The sequence below is a fragment of the Manis pentadactyla genome, chromosome 10 (genome assembly GCF_030020395.1).
Source record: "Manis pentadactyla isolate mManPen7 chromosome 10, mManPen7.hap1, whole genome shotgun sequence".
Lineage (NCBI taxonomy): Eukaryota > Metazoa > Chordata > Mammalia > Pholidota > Manidae > Manis > Manis pentadactyla.
In genome coordinates, this window is record NC_080028.1 from 91,044,500 (window position 1) to 91,060,942 (window position 16,443).

The window sequence follows — 16,443 nt, forward strand, 5'->3', positions numbered from 1 at the left end:
AATTCCAGACCAGGGTGAGGGAATAGGAGAAAATAAAGGCGTGTTGTGATAGAGAGGAGGCTGGGGGATGGGTCAGTGTAACCAAGGAAGGCCTGGCCTGTGTAGGAGACATTTCAAACAGATGCTCCAACAAGGGGCGAGCCTAGTGTGCCACTTGCCTTGGGCTCATGGGGACGGTGCTCTCCTTAATCCCCATCCACCATTAATCTTAGACCCTGACCTTGTGAAAAGCACATGCATGCATGCGGGTGTTGAGTAAACTCCCTTGATGACTAGAAGCCACAGCGGGTGTGGACCTGCTTAGCCAAGCAGACAGTAGGGAGAGTGACTGGATGTCAAGTAAAGCTTGGTCCTGCTGGAGATTTGGGGAAATCTGCAGGAAGGGATGGAGGGGGCAGTGCCCGGACAGCATGTTAGAACCACAATCAGACATCTTGGCTAACGATTTCAGCTCTGCCACTTGCTAGCCTTTTACCTTTTGGCAAATCAAAGGGCTTCACCCAGCCTCAGTTCCCTCTGCTTTAAAATAGGGACAATACCCGGCTCAGAGGGCTCTTTTCATGGTTCAGGGAGAGGACGCATGTGCAAAGTACTTGGCAGAGTGCCTGCCCTGGAGTAGCTGCTGATTGCACTCGTCCGCCCTCCCTCCCTCCTTTAGACTCTTTCCCTTCCTCCTCTCTTCCCTCCCGCTCCCTCCCCCACCTTCCCAGGAGCACTGATGACAGAAGAGATTTAGCTGTTCCAGGCCTCACAAAGGAGGTGCGTGAGCCAACACCTACCATCCTCGTGGTGTTACCAGGCCTGTTAGCAGAGATCTGCTGAAGGTAGAAAGCCTGGGTGATTTTGCTTGTGCTTGTCTCTGAAAGAGCAAAGACATGCTTTTGATTCTGTTTTCTCTCTCCTTTAAAATCACACAGCATCATGCAGCCTAAACAAGATCCTTGTTTGATCCCCTCCTTTATCTTTTTCTAGCCTGGCTTTGGGCTGTCTTATTTGGGATCTCAACAGAGGCAGGAGGAAAAGCTTCTGGAGGGGTGGAGGAAGGGGGGCTGGCAAAGTGTTCCTCCTTTACAGGCAGAGCTGTGTGAGTGGTTCTTGGCTCGCCAGCTGTGTGGACAAGTGTGCTTAGCTGTCTTTGGCACATAGTTCTTGGTTTCCTTGGCCCCAGCTGGATCTCTTGATTTCAGCTCAGAAGGGCTATAGCCTCATTTTGTGGGGAGGGATACATACATATCAGCCTTAGAAATAGTATTTATTAAGCACCTACTATGTGCTTAGCTCTGCACAAAGTAACCCCTGGGGAGGCACTAGATATTCAAAAATCTAGAGTTATGACTATCAGGAGTTGGAGAGCTTTAAGGAGGTAGGACTCTTCCAGACTGCCAGAAGGCCTAGTTCACCAAACACTCATTGAGCATATGATGTGGATTTAGCTTCCAACGAGCTCTTGGTTGAGTGGGAGAGAGAGATGTGTAAGAAATCGCAATGTAACAGGACAAGTTGCATAATAGAAACCCAAAGAAGGTTCTAAGGGAACACAGAATAGAGAGTGCCTGAGAGGCGGGGGGAAGGAGAAGTAGGGGACATCAGGGGTAGGAAGGTGATCCAGGCAGAGGTGTTTCCAGGCAGGGGTGAGAGTCCAGGTACTGAAGAGCTTGGCTTCTGCTGGGCCAGTCATCGTGTGGTTGCCGGGGTAGGGGCTGGGTAGCAGGGCACTTGGGGCTTTGGGCCAGTGACTGTTTATCAATTTGTTCAAAAGCCTTTCTGTGCTTACAGACCGATTCTGTCCTACCAGTCCTTATTGGTGGAATGTCAGTCTGCTCTGAGTGAGAGGGAAATGGCCCCAGAGAAGAGCGGTGACGGCTTAGGGCAGCTGAACTGCTGGGTGAGCCTGTGGCAGTGGTAGAAGACAAGGTCGGAAAGGCGGGTGGGGGCCAAGGACGAATAGCCTTTTATAGTGAGTTTAGAGCTTGGACCTTAACACAAAGCCAATGGGGGCAGTTGGAAGGCAGGCTACGGGAGAGCCCTGTGGTTTAGGTGGATGGTCCTGCAGCTGCGACAAGGTGGATTGGTGAGGGAGGGAGACCCATCAAGAAGCTTTTCTAGGAATCCTTGAAAGAGAAAAGAGAGTCCAAAATAGGGCCATGACAATGAGGAGGAGAGGGGCATAGGTTTCTGATACACAGGTGGTTGATTGGATGTATAAGATCAGGCAGAGGAAAGGGAATGTTTAGGGTGACTCTCTGGATTTTAGCATGAGTGAATGGTGGTGTCAGGCTATGGAATCCAAAAGAAGAAGCTGAGGGTGGGGTGGATAAAGGGCCAATTGTTCACGGGGAGGACTAGATAAGGAGAGCAGTGGGTGAGAAGCCGAGGCTCAGGAAGTCCTGTGAGTGAGAACAGCGTGGTGTGGATAAGGCACCCCACTGGAGCTGAGCAACATGAGCAGAGGAAAGGAGTGGGACATAGGTGGGCTGTGTTTCATTCAGGCCATGGAGCTGGCTGGAGGGTTTGGTCTTGGTGGCACCACAGAGTGACAGGCTGAAAGGGGTGTTAAGATGAGACCAGTGTTAACATTGGGCTGGCAGCTGAGTGTGGGTTGGGCTGGATGAAGGATCCTGGAGAGAAAGGACTGAGTGGGAAGCCCTTGGGAGGCCCACTGAGCTCTAGGAATCTGGGGGGTCCTGGGGGGGTCCTAGGGAGACAGTGGGAGTGGGTCAGGGGCTACTGAAAGGATCAAGGGGTAGTAAAAGCAGGGAGCCTCACTTCTCTGCTTTTTGCTGTTTTATATTTGGGGGTTGGTGAGTTATTTCATCTGACCCCAGAGTTCTGCTGGGAAAATAAAATTCAGAAACCACCACACTCCTCATAGGGGCAGCCACGCAGACTCCCTGGAAAAATGGTGTAGAACTTCAGTAGTGTGGATGGGGGTTGTGATCTACAGCAGGAAGGAGGTGACATGCATGTCTCATGGCAGATTTAAAGCTTTGTACTTTGGGTTTGAAGCTCCAAAGTTCAAATGAGTTAACACGAGACTTAATTAAATCCTCTCATTTTCTCATTTCACAAATATTTATTTTGTTCCCTATTATGCACTGCATAGAATACAAAGACCCAACCTCTTCTCTACAGGACCTTGTCGCTTATAAATTAAGGAACAGGTAAGGCTCAAACACCAGTTAAGTCAAACCCATCTAGGTAAGGGCACAGGGGCCTAAATTAAAGACATCTCAAAAACATGCCAAGCAGGGAATGGCTCAGGCAGGGAGGCTGACTGTTCCTCACTTCCTGGGAGGGCCTCACGGAGCAGGTGGAACACTGGAGACTGAATTTCCAGCCTGTCACAGAAGGAGAAAGAAAGGCCTGGAAGGGAAGTTCAGGGAGTTGCAATTGCTGGCAAGTATAACCCAGGGTTCGGGTGTGAACGGATGAGGGAATATGAACCAAGGAGAGAATGAGGTCGGTTCATGGAGCTGCCGTGGTGGGAAGCTCAGTAGCCAAAGCTGCGGGGTAGGAGGGCCTGGTGGGAAGAATCACTTCACTGCCTTGTTTCCTAATTGTAACAAGGAAGTTTGCTTGGGTCCCCGATGAGCTCAGCCTCTCTCCTTCCAGAGTCCATGGCAGATGTAACTCACTTGACCACAGTATTTCCCCCTTTGAGCCCAGAGGCAGCCTCATTTCTCCTCCACACCCCAGGCTGCCCCTCCTGCTCAGATGGAGGATACATGTTCAATGAAACCGATTTGTGAGCCCTGGACTAGTTACTCCAAAAGGACACTTTCATTACTGCCATTTTAGGGTTCTATAACTTACCAACAACTGTGGACCTTGTACAGTTCAATATGTTCACATGCCCTGGGATGCTATTTTTTTTCCTACTCTCTGTGATTCAGGAGATGTCAAACATCCATCCAAGTTTTAAACTCAAGCGCCAGCAACAGCACAGACCTAAAGCTTTAGGAGCCTTTGAGCCTTGAGATTATATTTTGTGAATTTACTACATCCACCTGCACTGAGAGAGCCAATGAATGTTTTTTTTAATTTATGAAATCTCTACCATTTCTCCTGCCCCAGCTTTATCGGGATATTATTGACATATAACATTGTGTAAGTTTGAGGTGTACAATGTGATGATTTGTTATACTTATGTACCGTGAAAATGAGGGCCGCAGTGGGGGTGACTAATACCCCCATCATCTCATCTAACTACCACTTACGTTTTGTGATGAGAAAATTTAAGGTTTACTCACTTAGCAAATTTGAAGTATATCATATCGTATTGTAAACTATAGTCATCATGTTATACATTAGATGCCCAGAAGTATTCATTTTATAGCTAGAAATTTGTACCATTTGACTGACATCTCATTTCTCCCACCCCCTGGCTCCAACTACCATTCTAATCTGTTTCTGAGTTTGGTTTTCTCTTTTTAGATTTCACATACAAGTGAGATCATACAGCATTTGTCTTTCTCCATCTGACTTATTTCACTTAGTATAATGCCCTCAAAGCCCATCCATGTTGTTACAAATGGCAGGATTTCTTTTTTTCTTATGGTTGAATAATATTCCATTGTATATATGTACTATATCTTTATTCATTCACCTGCAGTTGGACATTTTGTTTGTTTGATTTCATAGCTTTGCTATTGTAAATAATGCTATAGTGAACATGGGAGGGCAGATATCTCTTTGAGATCCTAAATTCAATTCCTTTGGATATCTGCCCAGAAGTGAGATTGCTGGACCATATGGTCATGCTATTTTTAATTTTCAAAGAAACTCCATGCTGTTTTCCATAGTTGCTGCACCAATTTACATTCCCACCAATATGGTTTTCTTTTCTCCACAACCTTGCCAGCACTTGTTATTTCTTGTCTTTTTGATAATAGCTGTTCGTAAAGGTATGAGATAGTATCTCACTGATATTTTGATTTGCATTTCCCTGACAATTAATGATACCAAGCATCTTTTCATGTAACCTGTTGGCCATTTGCATTTTTTCTTTGGAAAAATATGTACATTTCCTCTGCTCATTTTAAAAATCAGATTGTTTTTTGTTATTGACTTGCTAAGATCCTTATATATTTTGTATATTAACCCCTTATCAGATATATGATTTGCAAATATTTTCTCTCATTTGGTAGGTTACCCCTTTATTTTGTTGATTGTTTCCTTTGGTGTGTAGAAACTTTTTAGTTTGATACAGTGTCAGTTTTTATTCTTGCTTTTGTTGCTTGTGCTCTTGGTGTCCTATCCAAAAAATCATTGCAAAGACCAGTGTCAAGTCCCATGTTTTCTTCTAAGAGTTTTATAGTGTTAGGTCCTATGTTTAAGTCTTTAATTTTGAGTTAATTTTTGTGAGTAGTATAGGATAGGGGTCCTATTTCATTCTTCTACATGTGATTATCTAGTTTTCCCATCACCATTTATGAAGAGAGAATCCTTTCCTCATTGAGTAGTCTCGGCTCTCATATATTAGTTGATCATATAGGAAAGAGTTTATTTCTGGGTTCTTGATTCTGTTCCATTGTTTTATGAGTCTATTTTTGTACCAATACCATACAGTTTTGATTACTATAGCTTTGTATTATAGCTTAAAAGCAGGAATTGTGGTACATCCAGCTTTGTTGTTCTTTCTCAGGATTGCTTTGGCTATTTGGGGTCTTTTGTGGTTACATAAGAATTTTAGAATTGTTTTGTTCTATTTCTATAAAAAGTGCCATGGGATCTTGATAAGGCTTGCATTGACTCTATAGATGGCTTTGGGTAGTATGGTAATTTTAACAATATTAATTATTCTAATCTATGAAGACAGGATGTCTTACCATTTGTTTGTGTCTTTTCAATTTCTTTCATCAAAGTCATAGTTGTCACTGTATGGTCTTTAACCTCCTTGGTTTAATTTATTCCTAAGTATTTTATTGTTTATGACAGCATTGTGACTGAAATTGTTTTATTTCTTTTTCAAATATTTCATTATTAGCATATAGAAACAATAGATTTTTATATGTTGATTTTGTATCCTGCAACTTAGCTGAATTCATTGGCTAGTTCTAACAGTTTTTTTGTGGAATCTGTAGAATTTTGCAGATATAAAATTACATAATATGGAAACAAAGACAGTTTTACTTCTTCCTTTCCTCTTGGGATGGCTTTTATTTCTTTTTCTTGCCTGATTTCTCTGGCTAGGCCTTCCAGTACAATGTTGAATAGGAGTAGAGAGAGTGGGCACCCTTGTCCTGTTCCTGATATTAAAGGAAAATGTTTTTAAACTTTCACCATTGAATATAATGTTAGCTATGGGCTTCTCATGTATGGCCTTTATTATCTTGAAGTATGTTCCTTTGATACTCAATTTGTTGAGAATTTTTATCATGAAAGGATGTAGTTTGTAAAATGCTTTTTCTGCATCTATTGGGATGTCTTATGATGTTTGTCTTTCATTCTATTAATATGATGTATTTCATTTATTGACTTGTGTATGTTGAAGCCTTCTTGCATCCCAAGGATAAATTCTACTTGATCATGATATATAATCCTTTTAATGTTTTATTGAATTGGTTTGCTAATATTTTGTTGAGAGTTTTTACATCTATATTCATGAAGGTTATTAGCTTATAGTTTTCTTTCCTTTTAGTGTCCTTGTCTGGCTTTGGTATCAGGGTAATGCTGGCCTTGTAAAATGAGTTTGGAAGTATTTCCTCCTCTTCAATTTTCTGGAGAAGTTTGAGAAGGATTGGGGTTAATTCTTCTTTAAATGTTTGGTAGAAATCACCAGGGAAACCATCAGGTCCTGGAATTTCTTTTGGGAGATTTTTGATTAGTGATTCAATCTCCTTACTCATGATTGGTCTGTTCAGATTTTCTATTTCTTCATGATTTAGTCTTGGTAGGTTGTATGTTTCTAGGAATTTATCTGTTTCTTCTAGGTCATCCAATCTGTTGGCATAGTCTTGTTCATAGTAGTCTCCTATGATCCTTTGCATTTCTGTGATATTAGTTGTCATGGTTCCTCTTTAATTTATGTTATTTGAGTTTTCTCTCTTTTCTCTTAGACTAGCTAAACATCTGTCAATTTTATCTTTTCTAAAAATCAGCTCTTAGTTTTGTTGATCTTTTCTATTGTTTTTTTGGTCTCTATTTCTTTTATTTTTGCTTTGATCTTTGTAATTTCCTTCCTTCTGCTAACTGTGGGCTTAGTTTGTTCTTGAAATCTCTAACACTTGAGAAACAGAGGAGCAAAGATGGTCTTTCATAAGGCAAAGGAACTGGGGTTTCTTCCTCCTTCTTATATTAGGCTGTAATGTGGGAGCAAGGATGTCACAGAACCAGGCTCTGTAAATGGAAGAGGCCTGAAGGATTCTAGCAATGATGCTCACCACCTGGTCCTGGATGAAACAACCCAAGAGAATGCTCTTGCTCTTCAGCCACCGTAAGTGAGATGAAGAACATGTACATACAAGAGTTGGGTGATTCCAAATATGTCTACACTGGCTTGGCACTTCCTCCCACCAGGTCTCCTCCAGCAGTCATGGTGCAGTGAGCAAAGTAATGGCTAGCATAGTATGTTTTTTATGTGGTCATACATAGTACATTTACATGAATGTTTTTATTCTGAGAATTTGTTCATTCTAAATTTGGGGGCTTTAAATATCTATTACTTCATGAAATGGTGCTAGTATGTTTTTCTTGCTTTGGCAAAAGAATAAGTTGGCAATTCTATTTTAGCACCAAAAAACTTCTTAGAAAAATATTTTGGTATATGAGATCCAAGTTCTGGGGTGCCACAGCATAAGCTTCATGGCCAAACTCCTCATGGAGCCTCAAAAGTCAGTCTGCATATGTGTTTGCTGATTTGCTGATTGTATATGTTATTGATTAAATTTCCCTTCTGTTAACATTATTAGTATCTGGTATGCATTTCCTGGATACCAGGTATTCCCAGGAGTACTGAAGACAGGAAGAGTATGCCAGTCTTGGGCAATACTGTATAAAATATATTTAGAGGGTCTAAAGAAAGGACTGGCTGTCCTTACGGGACATCCCTTTACAATGTAAACTGGCATGGGCACTGGAATGTCTGCTGAGCTGAGAGGAGCCCTGTGATCATGTTTGTAGTCTGCTGTTAAAAGCTGTGAGTCCTTAGTTAAGTCACTATGAGTGGATGCCTCATTTAATGGATGAATAATATGGGGCTTGGGCTGTATTCTCCTCTGAGGTTCTTTCTAAGTCTTCAGTTGTGACAGCACACTTAGTTTTGAGGTTACTTGTCATCTCAGGTGACAGAACTATAATTGGAGATCACTAGTCATGACACCATACAGGATGTAATTACTCCCAGATGGAACCTAATTGATTAACCCCCAGGTTGGGTGAGAGTGACAGAGTCTGAGGCGAGGAGAGCCTGGCTGTCACTCAAGGGCCTTTTATTTCTTTTCTACCATTGCCCCCACTCCCCGGTGCTTCATGATTCCTTTAGTGGGTGCTAAACTCTGAACTGAATTGTTCTTGCATCATTTCATATGTACTGGTTTATTCTCTTTAAATAGATATTGCTCTTATGGGGGGCTGGGACTGAATCTTTTCAAAGTGGTGTGCTGATAAGATGTTTAATAAATGGCTCTCTGGAACAGAAAAAAGTCCTCGTTTATAGTCTTTGCAGATTCTGAGGTGTAAGAAACCTCCCACAATGGCCAATTTCAAGCTACCAATGGGGTGTCATTGAAGCCAAAAATATGTGCACAGTTGGCTCTCATGAGCCTGTATGAGTTGGTATGAACTGGTATAAGCTGGCTTTAGCACACTCTATGGATCTGAGAGCAAACAGTACATGGCTGAGCTCACACACTAAGTTCTCAGGAATTGCTTGTTTGGCAGCATCTCCATTATGAGGATGAGCAGGAAAAGAGAGGACAGAGAGAAGGTGCTGCTTAGACCACCAGCGGGGCATTTGTTAGCACCTTTGGAAAGAGACTATCTCCCAGATGTCTTTTCCATCATCCATCTGTGGCCAAGTGATCTTTCTCAAATATATTTTGGATCATGTCACCTTTACAAATCTTCAGTGGCTCCCCATTGCCTAAAAGATGAATTCTAAATGCTTTTGCAGGGAATTCAAGTCCTTCAGGCTCTGGTGCCTGATTGCCTTATGAATTGCATCTCCAGCATTCTTTGGCATGGATTCAACGTCTCACCATCTCTATACTTCCAAATACTGCAGAGGTCATGGTTTCAAGCCTTCTGACCTTTGAATGCAGTATGGCCTCTGCCTTCCTTGCCTTTCTTCTGCTCACCATGGTAGAATATTTACCCACTCTTCAGGGCTTGCTCATGTGTTACCTCCTTTATGGAGCTGGCCCCAACATTACTTGGGTAGTTGGTGCTAAAGTGCTCCTTGCCATCTTTAGATAACTGTTAGAGCATGGATCACACTGTACAGTACTATTACATAAATGTTTATCAGTTGTGAGCTCCTTGAGGGCAAGGAACATTTCTTATTTGTTTTATCCCTTGCACCCAGTGCTATGCCGGGCACACAATAGTTGTGCAACCACTGTGTGTTAAATAGCTAAATCAGAAAGGCAATTGGACTTTGCCTCTCCTAACTCCCTGTCTCTGATTCAACTGCATAATTAGGAATTGGCAGCAGTTTCAATTCTTCTGTCCCCACCTGGGCTTAAACCAATACTAAAAAGTTTTATTTGGTTGACTGTTGTCATTCCAGGCAGATGAAAGTGGCAATTCAACCCTCTCTCTCTTATCAACCACTGCATGTGTCAGAGCATTTGAATATGGTGTGTGTGTGTGTGGGGGGCGCAAGCTCTCTGGTGACTTCTTTCGATTTAATTAGTCTGACCTTCTGTGATAATCCCCCCTGCATGTCCCTGACTGTCCCCCTCCACTTCTGTATCATGTTCCGGCTTCTGCCTTCATCAGCAAAAGACAACTGCTCAGCTCAGCCTGTAGCATAATTCACAGCTTGGCTCTCAAAAATGAACTTTTACTCTGGTGGAGCTGCTCTTAGCATTAAAATTGGCCTGAGAGAGCTAGGAAAGTTTATCTTGGAGCCAGCATGGGGTCCATCCCTCCAAGTCAAATATTTCTCTTTAAAACTAGAATGAGCTTTAGTGTGGCACTACCAATAGCTTCCTGAAATATTGGTATATCTCTAAACATTAGCATTTAGTTACAGTGCTGAAGGCTTTCTGGAGAGTTTTTATTTCTTCCCATCCCCCTCCTCTGAATAATCAGAGCTTTCATACATGCTTTCCTTTCATTTCAGTGCATGCAATCTCTCTGTTCAGGAGGAGTGCACTGAAATAGCTCAATACAGGGCTAATCAAACAACTATTTTCAGTCCACCCTCATAAGAATTTTCCAAGTGAAGGAGAGACCACTACAGAATGATCCAGAAAGTGAAAACAGTACTTCAGGGGCCTTGGGTCTTCTGAGTGCTGGGAAAATTTTAGGGAATTTAATACTCTCCTTTTAAGCTCCTAGCCCAGGCTGTGAGCTGTATTATTGTTATTTTCTCCATTTACTGTTTCTTTCACGATTTTGGAATAAAAACAGCAGTATATGAAGGAATGACTTCTTTCTCATCAGTATAAGATGGGATGGGGCCATTCATAACATGGGTTTATTTAACATTCATTGACACATACCCTGGGCCAGGAATTATTCTATCCACTAGAGATATGGAGATGAATAAGGACTGGCCACTGCCAGTGAAAAATCCACTGAGTGGAAGAGATGGATACACCAACGCAGAAGTACAATTGAGGTACACTAACAGGGTATCTGGAATCTGGAATGGGGACAGTTAGCTCTGTGGGAGAGAAATGGAGAAGTTGGCATAGAGGACAAGACACTTGAGCGGGGGGTGGTGAGGGCAGTAGAGTTTCTACAGCTGCTGCTGATTGGGAGGAGCTCTCTGGGCAATATGGTGCCTGGAGAAAAGGATGTGAGTTTGGGGTAGCTTGAACACAGGGAACACAGGAGTGGGGCATTGGGTAATAAGGCTGGAAGGATCTTTGGGACCACACTAAAAAATATTTTTTATGCAGTTCTAAGGAAATGGGATTTATCTTGTTGGCACTGTAGCTATGGTAGGGTTTGAAGTGGAGTAAGGGTATACACTCAGATTAGAATTTTAAAAAGATAATGGACGGTGTGGCCAAGAGGAATGCCAATCAGCTAAGAACACTATGATGATAGACTTAGGAAAGCAATGATGAGGGCCTCAGCTGAGCCAAGGGCAGGAGACAGAGATGGGAGGGAGTCATCTGCAGCTGCCAGTTAAAGCCATCATGCAGGGGCTCAGAGAGTGACACTGATGACAGCAGTCATCAAACACTGAGGATGCTGAAGAGCCTATGAACAATCAGGAGAGGGTGTGGGAAGCTTTGTACTCAGTGATTCACCTAGATGTGTAGGGAGGTGTTTCGGAGTCAAAAGGCCACTGAGATTCTATGGCAGAACATTTTACTGCTGCTTGAATATCCACATGCTCACCCACATCCCAGTTCCCTTGCAGGTGGGTAGAGTTAGTGGTAGGGCTGACGCACTCTGTGACTAGTTCTGGCCAGTGGACTATAAGCAGCAGTGATCTATGCTGCTTCTAGGTTGAAGCAATTCAGAGCCGGCTCTTCCTTGGCCTGGTATCCTGGAGCCACGACTTCCACATGTGTGACTATAGGATGCAGGTCCCCTGGACCCATGAGTCACCACTTGAAAGGAAACTGCCCTAGGGTGTTGCCAGCTCCACAGTGAGCTTCTCATGAATAAAAGATGAATTTTTGTAGCTAAACCACAGTGATTTTAGGGTTTTTTGTTACCACAGCATAATCTAACCTAGCCTGCAAAAATACTTCCTTCCTCTCTGGGGTAGTAAGGCCTCAGGGAGCTGGGATAAGGCCAGTGCCCGTGACTGCAGGTTAGTTTACCTCCTTACCACAAGCTGGTACATCAGAAAAGTGTTTGGAAGGAGCCACCTGGCAGAGGTATGCTCGTGTGCCTCAGCACATTTTGGCTCCCCTTGAATGGAGAATATGACAGTTTCTTCAAGCAGGCAGCCTCTTGGGAGAGAAAAAAATGATTATATGGAGAAATGCCTGAGTCCTAAATGATGACAGAGAGAGTGACAGCAGTTCTTAGTACTCTTGGAGTGTCATCCTGAGAGAGCATAAATGTATTAAAAGCCTCTGGGGGCAGGATGAAAAAAACTTGTCTGGTCATCAATAGCACATGCCTCCCGCCCAGCCTGAGGCAGCGAAGGAGGCCCAGGTGGGAAGGGGATTCACAACCAGGCGCTGGAGGAGGGATGGCTGGAGGACCTGGGCATGTGGGGTCTGGAGCAAAGAGGACTTGGTGGGGATTACATGATGGGGACTTTAAAAAATTTGAGGGCTGTTATGTGAAAGGGAGCAGATTTGTTCCTGGTGGTCCTGCAGGGCACAGTTAGACCAGTGAATAGACATTACATGGAGACAGATTCCAGCCTTTTGGAAGGATAAACATGCCACAGACAGAGCTATTGAAAGATGGATTGTCAGGGCTGCCTCAGTGGCAGTGAGCTCCCCATCACTGAAAGTGCTTAACCACAGGCTGGGAAACCTCTTGGTAGAGAGGTGGATACTGTAAAAGGGAGGAGTGGCTTAGGAGACACCAGGGTTTACATACCTGTTCTACTTCCACTTCACCCACCCCAAAGCTGTGTGATCTTGGGCAGGTCAAGTGACCTTTCTGAACTGGTTTCCTTAATTGTGAATAATAAGTCCTTCCTCTCAGGATTATGACAGATATGATGTGAAATATATTTACAAGCTAATTTTGAGAAATAGTGATAATAACATCAGCATTCACCACCACAATGACAGGACCTCACATCTACTGGATACTTACTCTGTGCTAGCTACCATACTTTGTACATATCATCTCAGCTGACACTTGTAATAACCATGTAAGACAGATGCTATTATTATCCCCATTTTACACATGAGGAAACAGAGGACTGGAGTGACTGGGCCAAGGTTACACAGCTAGAAAGTGGCAGACTAGGGATTCCAATCCAGTATGTCTGGCTCTGGAGTCTAAATTCTTAATTATTAAGCGTGTTACTGCTTTTTCAGTATCAAAATAGAAGATGCTTTTGCTGCTTTGAATACTGTAAAGGACTAAGGTTTTATTGAAACAGGCTCATTTTTGGGTGGGTCACTGGTCTTGATGAAATTAAATTTTCTTCTAATATCTTCTTGACTACCATTGTATGCATAATATTCAGTTGTGTTAGAGCTGATGTTTAACAATGAGTATGTTCCAGTTATCTATTGTTACATGATTATCTACCATAAAACTTAGTGGCTTAAAATGACAATAGATACTGTATTATTATTTCTTATGGTTCTGGATGTTATCTGGGCTCAGCTAGCAATTCTTGCTCCGGGTCTCTTCTGTAGTTCCAGTCAGATGATGTCTGGGGCTGGAGTTATCTCAAAGCCTTCCTTACTACACGTCTGTGTCTCTGTGGTTGTTGCCTGTTGACTAGGGCACCCACATGTGGCCTCTCCATGTGGCCTGGGCTTCCCCATAGCATGGCGACTCAGTTTCATGAGTGAGCATCCCCAGACGGCCGGGTGTTTTTTGACCTGGTCTTGGAAGTCACAAAGCACCACAGTCAAATCCCTCCCAGGTTCAAGAGGAGGGACCACTGACTCCCACCTCTCAACAGGAGTGCTGAAATCATGTTGTAAGAAGAACATGTAAGATAAGTGGTATTATTAAGGCAATTTTGAGAAACGCAATCTGCCACAGGCTGATAAGATGCATTAATTCAAGGAATTTTCTTGGGAGAGTAGTACATAAAGAGCTGGAAAATAAAGGGCTGAGAATTTATACAGTTTCCATTTTGTGGTTATTTCATTTGAAAGAAAACTATCCCAGTTGGTATTTTCAATATTTTTTGTTCACTTAAGCATTGGTTAACCCCTCACATACTCTTGGACAACTTAAACATGGACTTTCAGCCAGGCCAGTGTCTGATATATACCCTTCATGGGCTCTACTCTGTTACATATTTATATATGGAAATGACCATCCCATAGCTTACCACTTCAACATTTATAATTATGCCTTTTTCTGCCCAAGATTTTGCTAGAAATTATTGTATGGGCATTTGTTGACTGGCTAAAAAAATTCCCCCTTTTTAAGAAAATATTTAAAAGTGAGTGGATGACATTAGTCATGATATATTGGGTATAAAGGAAGTATTTGAAAAAAAGACCAAGAGACTGTGGCAAGTTCATAATGTACAACTCTCCCCTTTGGGAAATTGTCCTTAGCGGTTTTGTCCTCAAATGCTTCTGAAAGGAATTGGAGACATCTGGATTCTCTTTGATTTTAGGATTCTTAGGATTTAGGATTTCTGACTACAGGATTCACCTGTTCTAAGGAAACCATGGTTATGGACTAAGGGCTAAACATTGCCTTTGGGTCTTTTATTTAGTTCATGCTGTTGATGGAAATGCTGTGTCATGGGAACCTGGGCAAGGAAATGGGGGATCAGGTCATATGCTGTTGAGTTTTGACAACTGGGCTTTAAGTGCCTGCCAACTGGGTGAGGCAGAGAGAAAGAAGGCAATAAAAAGAAAACTGAGGGAGTGAGACACCATCTTGGCATTGGGGGTGTTGTCCGTGGCTCTCAAGGCGCTGCCTTGGTCCTGCTTCCGACATCGTGCTTGTGCTTTCCTGGGCCTCAGGGACCTGACAGTGTTCACACTCTTGCTGGCTTCCCCTTCTCGTCTCTCCAAGCCCACGGAATCCATGCAGGGCAGTGCCTTATAACCACTTTGGTCTGCACGCAGCAGTGCCTTTCAGAATTTATGTCAGTGGACAGGGTGCTGAGGAAGAATTGATTAACTCCGTATCATAGACTGGGGTAGGACCAGAAATTTATAGAGGAAAACCAAAGAAACAAAGGGCCAGGTGGAAGAAGTAATTACAGGCTGCAGGGAATGTCACTGTGCCACCCAAGGGTGACTATGTCTTAAAGTGTATGCATGTGTATAGAAAGCAGATGGGAAACCAGGGTGGATGTGAACCTCTCACTTGCCCAGCAGCGAGACCTAAAGAGGGGGAGGGAGAAAAAGTGAAGACCGCTAGAGACGAAGGCTTCATAAGAATAATTATTTTAGATGTTTTTTAGAGCCCCAGACTAGAGAAATTAGAATTTATAAAACATGTATGTGATATATATGCTATAAACACATATATGATATACATGATAAAGATACATGATATATATGAAAATACACATATGCTTTATATATGTTTTTGTATAGGTATATGCAACTTGAAAATGCACACATACACAGAAATAACAAACACAGGTTTGTTTTTTGGGGGAAGGGTATTACTTGCATTATCTTATATGAAGAATTTTTACTTTACTATAGAATGCCCTGAGGCTCACCAGACCTCCTCTCTCCTCTCTCCCTCTTTTAACTTTGTTATGGGAAAAAAAAAAAAGTAAAGAGAATAGTATAATAAACCTTGATGAAGAGTTCCTTTAAATATCTCTTCTTTGGAACATTTACAATAGAGTTCAGCTTACAAAAACATTGCCTGGGAAGTTTAGAAAGACTCCTCTTTGCATAAGATGAATAATAAATATATTTTATAAAATTATTATCAGGAAATATCTACATCTGATAAAACTATGGACATCTTCTCCTGACCTGATATAAATCAGTAAACCCAATAGAATAGCAAGATCAGAAAGGCTCCTTCTTTTGTATATTTTTAAAATTTGGCCTTTAGGAGACTCTAAATCGAAGGAGAAACACTGAAAATATTTATTTAGGCCAATGCTTTTGGCCTGTTTGTTATGCATGACGTATGATGCAACTGACCAATTATTTCAGTGAAGTACTTAAGTTGATAGATATTGTTTCCCGCCAAAGCAGTGGTTTCACAGAATCACCCTTTTAAAGCATGATTTAGACAGCACTTTTACCCCAGTGCTATGGCCCAGCAAGCAGAAGGAAGACATATTTGGAGCTGGAGGGGAACACCCAGGGGTGGAGGTGGGTTAAGCAGGAGAACCTGGCCTTTGGGCTTGCACCAGTAAGGGATCCCAAAGCAGAAGTGAATTCCTGCAGCTGGTAGATGATGGCCAAGAGGTGTACTTGACTCTTGATGGCCAAGAGGTTGAGTTGAGTGTTAAAAGAGCAGGGTCACTTCTGAGGGGTACCTGGGGGGCAGGAGGGGCAGGAACAGAGGAGATGAGAAGTGTGTCAAGGAGGACAAATGGTTCAGAAAAAGTCTGTGAACCAGGTGAAGCTGTCAAAAGTCTGGTCTTAGTGGGACCATCCCCATGGCGGGGCAGGACCTGCCAAGTTGCAGTGGGATGCTGTGGGTGTCACCTGCACGGAACCATCTTTG

The 16,443-nt window shown here is 42.7% G+C and overlaps 1 long non-coding RNA gene across 1 annotated transcript in view; it reads left to right on the forward strand.

The window, feature by feature from the left end:
• The first annotated feature begins 696 nt into the window (after positions 1 to 696).
• Positions 697 to 16,443, forward strand: part of LOC130685149 (uncharacterized) — a 47,418-nt gene continuing 31,671 nt past the window's right edge. Inside the window, exon 1 of the long non-coding RNA XR_008999526.1 lies at positions 697 to 824. This is a non-coding gene — a long non-coding RNA (uncharacterized LOC130685149). The remainder of the gene's footprint in view (positions 825 to 16,443) is intronic.